Raw genomic sequence first — 9,643 nt, 5'->3', positions numbered from 1 at the left:
AAGAGATGCCTTATTAGTCCCCAGATCCATCCTAATCCAACCACCCCAGCCCAGGCATGGGACGTGTGAATGCAGAAGCTCTCAATGACTCTTGCTCCAGCTACCTGCATGCAACTGCATGAGAGATGACAAGCAAGAACCACCCAGCTGAGGGGCCAGCCTAGTGGCATAGTGGTTAAGTTCATGTGTTCTGCTTCAGTGACCCAGGGTTCGCAGGTTCGAATCCTGGGTGTAGACCTACACACTACTCATCAAGCTATGCTATGGCAGTGTTCCACATACAAAAAATAGAGGAAGATTGGCACAGATGTTAGCTCAGGGCCAATCTTCCTGACCAAAAAAAAGAAAAAAAGAATCACCTAGCTGAGCCCAGTCAGTTCACAGGACTGAGAGAAACAGTAATAAACTGTTATTTTAAGCTACTAAGTTTGGGGGTTTGCTATGTTACAGTAGACAACCAAAACACCAAGAAACAACCACAGAAAGATTTTGTTATTACCCCAATTGCCTTTCTCCATTTTCCAGTTTAATTCACAGTTTCTCACAAAATCTTGAGTAAATGGAATCATTTTGATGGGGCAAATTTGTGTCATTCAACATGAGAGGTGTGCAAGAAAAAAGGCATTATACCCATCAAAAGGAAAATACTTTAAAATCTGATATTTTAAACTATGAAAATAAGGGATGGCTCTGGAGAAGCGGATAAAATAAACTTCACGTGATGCCTGAGAATGCTGTGTCTGTTCGTGCCTTCCCCAGCCACATACCTTACCCTTACAGCAACTTAAACAAAATTTCTAACGCCAAACAAGGTGTATTGCTTAAGAAAAATGAAGGATTACAGCAATCTTACTATAGTGCAGGGGGAAAAGGACTTCAAAACCAATATAGTAGAGTCTACTGTCATTGGAAAGTCCTTTGAGTGATGCATGCAGAAGTAGGGGGAGCCCTCCACTTCAGAGTCTAACCCCTGAAATGACACATATCTAAGGTGAAATACTAGGGGCTTTTCAAGGAATCTACTCCTGGTTCAGCAACATCAATCTGTTTAAGCAATAAGCAAGAGAGAGGTGAATGTGTGCCTCTGGGTATAATTGGTGATCGCTCAAACTGTTAATGTTAGGGTCTAGCAATTCTTCTCTATAACCAGCCCTGGTAGTGGTTAAGATTCAGCACTCTCACCACTGGGGCCTGGGTTTGTTTCCCCATCAGGGAACCACACCAGTTGTCTGTCAGTTCTCATACTGTGGCAGCTGTGTGTTGCTGTGATGCTGAAAGCTCTGCTACCAGTATTTCAAATACCAGCAGGGTCATCCATAGTGGACAGGTTTCAGCAGAGCTTCCTGACTAAGACAGAGTAGGAAGAAGGACCTGGCCACTCACATCTGAAAAAGTTGACCATGAAAACGCTGTGAATCGCAGCAGAGCATTGTCCGATACAGCGCCGAAAAGTGAGAGGATGGCACAAACAGACCAAGCAGGGTTCCGCTCTGCCGTACACAGGGTTGCTAGGAGTTGGAATTGACTCAGGCACTAACAACAATTCTTCTGTAAACTGGATTAAGGTGACTAGAAGTCAAATAGGTCTGGTCATCCAGTTCATAGGAGAAATCAGAGAAGCCTGTAGACCCAACTATTTACTTATATGGTCATGCGCCACATAACGACATTTCAGCCAACAATGGACCACATACAACAGCGGTACCATAAAATTAGTACCATATAGCCTAGATGTGTAGTAGGCTACACCATCTAGGTTTGTGTAGGGACACTCTATGATGTTTGTACAACAACGAAATTGCCTAATGACACATTTCTCAGAATGTTTCCCCATCATTAAGCGATGTATGACTGTTTCCTTCTTTCCCAGAATATCTGCACCGTGGCACTGCCTGATGGTGTACAGCAAATTTCCTAATATTATGTGTATTATATATAGGACCAGGAAAAATTTGAATGACTAATTGGCCTAATAGTTTAGTGTCAGGAACACATGAAGTCAAAAGGTCTTGGTCTTAATCTTTTCACTTAAGCCATCTGGACTCATCCCCACCACAAGCTATCTGATTTTAATAATGAAGTCTTGGCCTTCATTTCTCAGCTAGAAATACTGACTGTAACAATATTGAGTCTGAAGTTCGCTACAGATGGGATGACTTTCTAATGAGTCTTCAAGACTGCAATACTGTTGTTTTGTGATGTTTTGTTCTATTATATTTTACAAGTGGGGAAATAGAGATGGGGGAAGAAAAAGAGAATAGATCGTTCAAGCAAAGCTTTTACCTGCAGGGCTTCTGCGCATAAAAGCAGCATTTCTGGAAAAAAAAAGGATTTCCATGAACAACTCAATTAATATACAGACTCACTGCAGTTTTTAAAATGTCTTTTATTGGTTGTACATTTTCTTACGAGATCAACACACCATTTCTTTCAAGGACACCTTGCTCCTGAATACTTATGTTACTTGTCCTAGCTATGAAAGTCATAGCAAGCACTTTGACAGAGTGAGGTGGTTGGGTGTCTTTTGCCATTATCACTGTCTTCTCTATCTTCAAATTGTTGTTTGAGTCAGTTCATAGATTGACACAACATTGAACACAACACACACGGTGTGAAGTTTTACATACACACGCACAACATCCGGAGACCAGTTACAGTGTCTGCAGCTTGTTCCTTCCTCCTCAGCAGCAGTATGAAACTGAAGAATATCCTGAGATAGGAAATCAAAGTGTAAGCTCCTCATCAACAGAGGAGTCCAAGTTTGACTTAACCTGTCAATTTCATTTTCCTTTTGAGGTGGTGAGAGGGGAGCCAGAGCGATCGCCATATGAACCATGTAACAACCACCCAGTTCAACATCTCAGCCATTTCCTTGGTCAAAACACAGATTCAAAGAACTATTTCATAGCAATCAGAACCTTATTATTCCTTTACTGTGCTCTTGAATCAGAAAAGAGGAGGGAAATCATAAACTTAGACTTTTTACAAGATACTCTGATTGGAAAATTTCACCATAGAATGACCTATTATAAGACAAAATTACCTCCACCTTTGGCAATTATTATAAGGCTTTGTTTATTTACTGATAGAGGACAATCATCCAGGTATTAAGTATGCCCCACCAATGGTATTTGCATTAAAAGATGAATTTCTCAAGAATAAGGACTTAGGACAGGTGGCTTCTCCAAATGTTAAAAGCAAAAATTACTTCTTTAAAGCCACATTATCCCTCAAATCAGTACATTTCTGATAACTCTATTAAAACTCAACCTACATCAGCACCAATACTTGCGTCCACCCCAAGTCCTGCACATTAGCTATTTCCTTCGTTTCAGAATTTTGAGATAAAATCACCAGTTACAATAAGCAGTAGTTCAAAAGAAAAACAAAAAACAATGCACACAACCTAGATAACAGGAAAGCTCGGCTAAAATGAAAATGCACGAGGGCCACCAGAGCCAATACAGCAAAGACAACAAAAGGCACACTTCTCCACAAAACAGGTATTTTTAAATACAATCCTGAACCCTGACTGAAGTTATCAATTAATGTTCATAACTTCCTTTTCCCCATAGAATGATGAAGAATGTTTCCACCTTAAGAAAGCTGTCCCACACATTTCCATATAGAAAACACTAAGTATATACCCCTAACTCCTTTCCTTCTGCAGCTCACAGCAAAAAGTTCCGAGGGCCAGAACATAAATTTAACATTTACCTCAAAGGCACGGAAACATTCCACCCACATCCTTCAGAGGTCTTTACTTTATGAACTTGTAATGAATTCCATACTCTATAGTTCAGCCTGCCTCATTCATAAAGAAAAAGTCTCCCAATAGATAAAGAAGAGATGATTTCCACCAGGGAAAGCTAGCAGCACACTATACAAAGATGAGGGAGTCAGTTGATGAGGAGATCCACAAAATGGCAGTCATTCTTCTATTTCAAACTCTCCAGAGACAGTGTGGAAGATGGGTTTGGAAAGATAGGGTGCACAACCTCTCCGATCTCCTTTCAGAATATTTCAGGTACCAGAAAAAGATAGCACGGCCTCCTAAATAGCATATGGAATTACTTCATTCTAGCATGAAGGGATTGTAAAGACCAGGCATGGTTCCACTTGCCCCAACAGCTGTCTTTACAATAAACATGGCTAAAAACAAATCTGGGGTGTAACATAGGAAAATGATCAATCACACATACAGTCAGCCCTCCGTTCCACAGATGCGGAACCCGCGATAGGAAGGGCTGACTAAGGGACGTGAGCATCTGCAGGGGTCCTGGAACCAAGTAGGTTTTTTTCCTTACAAAGACCAGATTAATAAGTGGAAGCAGCATTTTCAGCAATGAAACTGAAGCACAAAGGACGCTGGGAAAACCCACCTATTTTACTAAAATTCTTGTAAAGTTCAATTCCATATAGAAGTTATATCTAGCATCTCATCAAAATTTTCACAAAATATATAGAAAAATGTTCATGTATTTAAATAAGGAATTTGAATTACATCCCTAATACTTCTTTCAGCTTAAAAGGACCCAATGCAATGATTCTACATAGTAGGAAATACGTCCAACTGTGGAAGTCAACCATATAAAGAAAACACTTTACCTCTAAAAATAGCTGCTATTTTATTAAAACATCATCTCATCATCTCAGTTCATATAGAAAATCACTCCTCTAAGAAAATAAATTTGTGACTAAAGAATAAATCAAATACAGGGGTAATATGACAGATAAATTGTCTGAATTTTCTTAATCGCATCTCCTGGGGTGGCTTTTACACAGAGATTGGCTGAGAACTCTATAAATTGTTGCCAAATGTAATTTTTTGACACATAAAGTGTTCTAAAATGGCTGCTGTGAAATCCCAGCTGTTGAATTTGGTTTAGCGGCAAACAAACCACTATCAGAATTCACCACAGACTCTTTATTTGTGTGTAGAAGGCACCTGATATGATTCAGCTGATGTCGAAGCATTCTCTCACGAAATACACCAGCACAGTTCTCAGCTACCAACTACGTGGTTCAGCTTCCAATTAGCTGCTTCAGCTGAACCAGCTTCCCACTACCTTTCTCCACCTGTAACCTTTGTAAAATCCAGCAATGTAACTCTGTTAGCTTGAGTCTCAGATCTACCCTTCTCTGTGCCAAAATTGTCCAAAAAGCTTTACTTTTCCTACACGTCAAAAATTACAACTTCTGCCTCTGCAAATGTTGAAATTTAGAAATTCCACTGCCCATCAAGAGCCTACTCAGGCCACTCCTTGTCACTGAAATCAGGTTATTCTCAACCACTTTAGAAAAATAACCAATTTAAGAATATATATTTATGGCCATCACATAATGATTTTCGCATTTTCTTTCATATGATTCATGCTTAAAAAATAAAGTAAATGGCCCTCTCTTCTTGTCCTTCTGCCTCCAAGCCCCGTTGGCATAGTCCATACAGCAAAAGCCAGGGACTCACAGACATTGCCGGCTAGAAAATTTCCCAGATTCTTGGGCTGTTTAGGGTCCTCAAGTTGTCATTTCATCCAAAGTTCCCAAGCCTTGAACAGTCACAGGGACTTCTTGTTAAAGGGAACAATATTGGTGGCCAAATATCCTAATTGGAGGTTGATAGGGTTTCAGATGGGCAAGGTTGACCTTCATCACACTCTCCTCCCTTTCCCTTCACAAGAGACCCCCAGGGGCACCGCTGAACCTAGTCTGGAAACCACTTCTGTACCCTCAACTCACCTCCCCAAGTATTGAACATACACTAGGACAGACAACTTGAGATCAGAAGAAAAGAAAAGAAAACAACTACTTCTTCCACACAATTCACTGCTTCTGAAAATTCAAACTAGCTTTGAGTGTTGTTTTAAAATCATAAATTCTAGCTCTTCTGGTGAAGATTTGTAGTGTGTTTCTACGAACATTTAAAGTTCTCTGTGGAATTGTGGGAAAACTATGCTCGTCAGGCAACCTTTGGTGTCTACCTTTCTTAAAAACATCCGTCACCAGAACTAAAGGTTAAGGGGCTCAATTTTGGATTCATTTTTCTTTACCCAGAACGTAGCTGATGGATGGGTTGTATACTCTCAAAATGCTTTATCCCTCCTCTAATCATCTACCTTTTTACTGGGTGCCATCAGTTTAAAATGGTAACTCTGAAGAATCAATCACACTAGGAAAACATCAGAAAATTTTCTGATATCCAAACCAATGCCACTCCCTGAATCCTCTTATAGTTTAGTATTTTTAAGAGAAAAAAATAATAATAAAGGTTTGGCTTTCTGATGGGTTTTTCACAAGAGATTATTTTTATAGTAACACTGAAAATAAGTTAAGGACTCTGTCTGCCAGCTTCTTTTATCAGCTTGCCCTTCCATGGAGTTCTTAGTTTAGCACTGCTCTTTGCATTTGTCTTTTCTCCCAGCCCCTAAACATGATTTCTTATCACTGTTCAGCCTTAAACTTCAAAAAGTCCGATGAAAATCCCCTAAGGCAGTGGCTTGACATGCTTTGTTGAAACAGCTTGTAGACTCCAATACAAACGTTGGTAGTGATCGAATGATGCTAACTGCTCATTTCTGGCCACAACAGAATATTACTTAAGGGGAACAGATACCCAACCCAGCTGCTCTTCTTTAAAGGCCAAATAGAAGTTCTTATAATAAGGTCTTATATCTTTAATGAGGGTTTTGCTAAAAGCTCTCTTAGATATCCCTGACATTTTCAAGATTTGGGAACAATAGAGTCCATTTAGGTGGACCGATGCAAAATCGTTGATTCTGAGTTTGGAGATATGAAAATGGTTGGATCAGTTCCTTTCTACAAAAGTGTCAAATCAGCCCAGGCCATCCGTGACCAGAAGAAAAATAACAAGCAAATGCAATCAAGAAAAACAGAAAAGACTGCAATGGCCTGGTCGAAGCCACAGGCTCTAGGGAGCACTTAGGAAGTTCTGTTTCCTATATTAAAACACCAGTAAGCGCCTAAACTTTCCCGTGTTTTCCCTGAACTCAATTTCCAAGTCATGGGAGCATTAGGCTCATTCCTCGAAAAGAGACCCTGAATCCCAGAAATGCAAATGTAACCTGGGGAAAACCCATGCATGTCGAGATTAACTGCCCACAAAGGAATCTGTCCACACTGACAACTCTAAGAAAGAAATACAATGCAAATCTCCCAAAACCTAACTGTAAACTCCCAAGAATAAAGGGCTCAAAGTCCTAGTTCAAATGACAGCACAAGTGATGTCAAGATACTGACAGTCCCAGGGAACTGGGCTGAATATTTTAAAATTCCATTAACACGTGTTTGTGTTACGAGGTGATATTGGTTTCTTTTAAAAAAAAAAAAAAAATCCCTACTACGAAGTCCTTGACCTTGCTTTGTGTTTCTAGGTAGGCCCAGTCCGTCCTCTTCATCTCAGATAGGAAAGAGGCTTTTTGAGAAATTTTGCTTGACAAAGGAGTTTGGCTCGGGAACTGAAAAGATAAACCTCAACTAAAGTCTTGAATCCAAACGACTCCATCAGAAAACATGCGATGGTAGGATTATATTTACATAGCTGTAAACAGTGACTCTCTAAACCTCAGAAAAATGACACATCTTCTTTGCAGACACCAGGAACAGGTGGTAAGTGATGTATTTGGTGGCAATGTGCTTCCCCCAGAAGGATAATTTCATTTTGAAGGCTCTGGAATTCAGGTTTTGTTTCCCTAGGTGAAGAGAAAACATACTTTTAGGTAAATTGCCAAATCAAATACTTAAATATGTCCTCCTAAGGAGTTTCTGAGCATCATCCTAAGTGTAACTAATGTTTGCCTGATGATGCAACAGGAAATAAAATGTTTCTGAATAGTAAAGAGACTATAGCCTTAAGTAAGATGTGTTGTGCTGCTCTGGAAGAAGAAAGTAGAGATAGATTAGGTAAGAGGCAGACAGTTATGTGTACAGCAAGGAGGGTGCAGGTCCTGATAGAACGCAAAGCAAATTATTCTGGTCCCACAGGGAAGGCAGAGCTTTCATTAGAGGCTTTGGGGCCCAGGAATCCAGCCAGGGCTGGCAACCCAAGATAATCACATCAGAAAATAGGGCTTTTGCATAGGCCCCTTAAAACAGAAATTTCCTGATGATTAAAAAAGGAGTTAAGGGGGCTGGCCCAGTGGCGCAGGGGTTGAGTTCACACATTCTGCTTCAGTGGCCCCGGGTTCGCTAGTTCGGATCCTGGGTGCGGACATGGCACCGCTTGGCAAGCCATGCTGTGGCAGGCGTCCCACGTATAAAGTAGAGGAAGATGGGCATGGATGTTAGCTCAGAGCCAGTCTTCCTCAGCAAAAAGAGGAGGATTGGCAGCAGTTAGCTCAGGGCTAATCTTCCTCAAAAAAAAAAAGGAGTTAAGATAAAGCAGCCTCCTCTCTCCAGGTCCAGGGACAGGACTCAAGGGGTAAGCCTGTCTCCTGTCACAGTGAGAGCTGGGAGCTCTAAATCCACCTGAGACCCAGTATTTTGACCCAAAACTATTCTTTCTTACTTTCTTAAAAGATGGCCAAATAGATGAGGTGGATGCATTGGAAGATGTTAAGAATTCTATCTGCCTTCTACTTCTGAGGTAAGTATGGCCTCCCAAATTCTCAAATCCTAATACAGTCCTGGCGAAAAGGAATACCAAAGGATTAGTGTCTGGGTTCATGATTCTCCTTGTATGTGAATCACACTACAAACAAAATGCAAAGATAAGAGATAAGAATGTAGTTAATGTCTAAGAGAAGGGTGCCTTTTATTTCCAAGTTGAAGGAACTTATGTTGGTTACTTCATAGAAATAGAAAAAGCAGGTACTCAATTTAATCTGAAGAAAACTGCCCCATTGGCTTCCAGAGCAAGGAATACTTACCTGAAGAAAATAAAAAGCAATTTTCAAGAGACTGAGCAGTCCCCATCCTTTCCAAATTCATTTTCCTATGTCCATCTTCCTAATCTACCTCAACAGCAGTTGAGCTAAACACTAACTAAATGGAAGAACTCTACACACATAGTTAATCAATTGGAGTTTCCTATTTGCTGGTCTAAGGACAGGTGTTGGCAAACCGTGGCCTGTGGGCCAAATCTGGTCCACTGTCTGGTTTTGTAAATAAAATTTGATTGGAACACGCCCATCATGCTTACTCATTTACATACTGTTTATGGATGCTTTCATGCTAAAACAGCAGACTTGTGTAGCTGCAACAGATACTATATGGAACACAAAGCCAAAAATATGTACTATCTGGCCCTTTATAGAAGAAGTTCGCCAGTGCGTGGTCTAGAATGTCACAGTTCACAGTCTACAGAGCAGAGGTTATTGATCGTACGGGGTCTAGAAACCGCACTTCTCCTCCCACTCCCCTTCAACGAAAAATGTTTGCAAAATTATGTGTTTCATGTAAAATGTGCATTTTCCTAGGGAAAAGGTCCTAGCTTTCAACAGGTTCCCAAAGGAATCCAGATACCCCAATTAAAGCCAAAGAAAACCAAATAGTATCTTTAGCTGCCAGCACATTTAATAGTGCTAAACACACACACACACACACGCACACACACACACACACACACTCCCCTAGATAAGAGGAACATGAACCTTCTAGAATAAAATATCTTTTTTCTATTCTATCA

At 40.4% G+C, this 9,643-nt stretch overlaps 1 protein-coding gene across 3 annotated transcripts in view; it reads right to left on the bottom strand.

Annotated features, from left to right (window-relative positions):
- Window positions 1–2,369: 2,369 nt before the first annotated feature.
- MAP2K6 (mitogen-activated protein kinase kinase 6) overlaps window positions 2,370–9,643 on the bottom strand; it is a 117,206-nt gene continuing 109,932 nt past the window's right edge. For 2 of the 3 annotated variants that reach the window (XM_014839663.3, XM_014839664.3), the window contains exon 13: window positions 2,370–7,709. The gene's annotated coding sequence lies outside the window, so the exon portion shown is untranslated. The remainder of the gene's footprint in view (window positions 7,710–9,643) is intronic. The other variant, XM_070483507.1, reaches the window with a different exon arrangement.

This window comes from Equus asinus, chromosome 13, assembly GCF_041296235.1.
Source record: "Equus asinus isolate D_3611 breed Donkey chromosome 13, EquAss-T2T_v2, whole genome shotgun sequence".
Lineage (NCBI taxonomy): Eukaryota > Metazoa > Chordata > Mammalia > Perissodactyla > Equidae > Equus > Equus asinus.
Note: the sequence above shows the minus strand (reverse complement) of the source record. Positions and strands in the feature narration are given on the sequence as shown.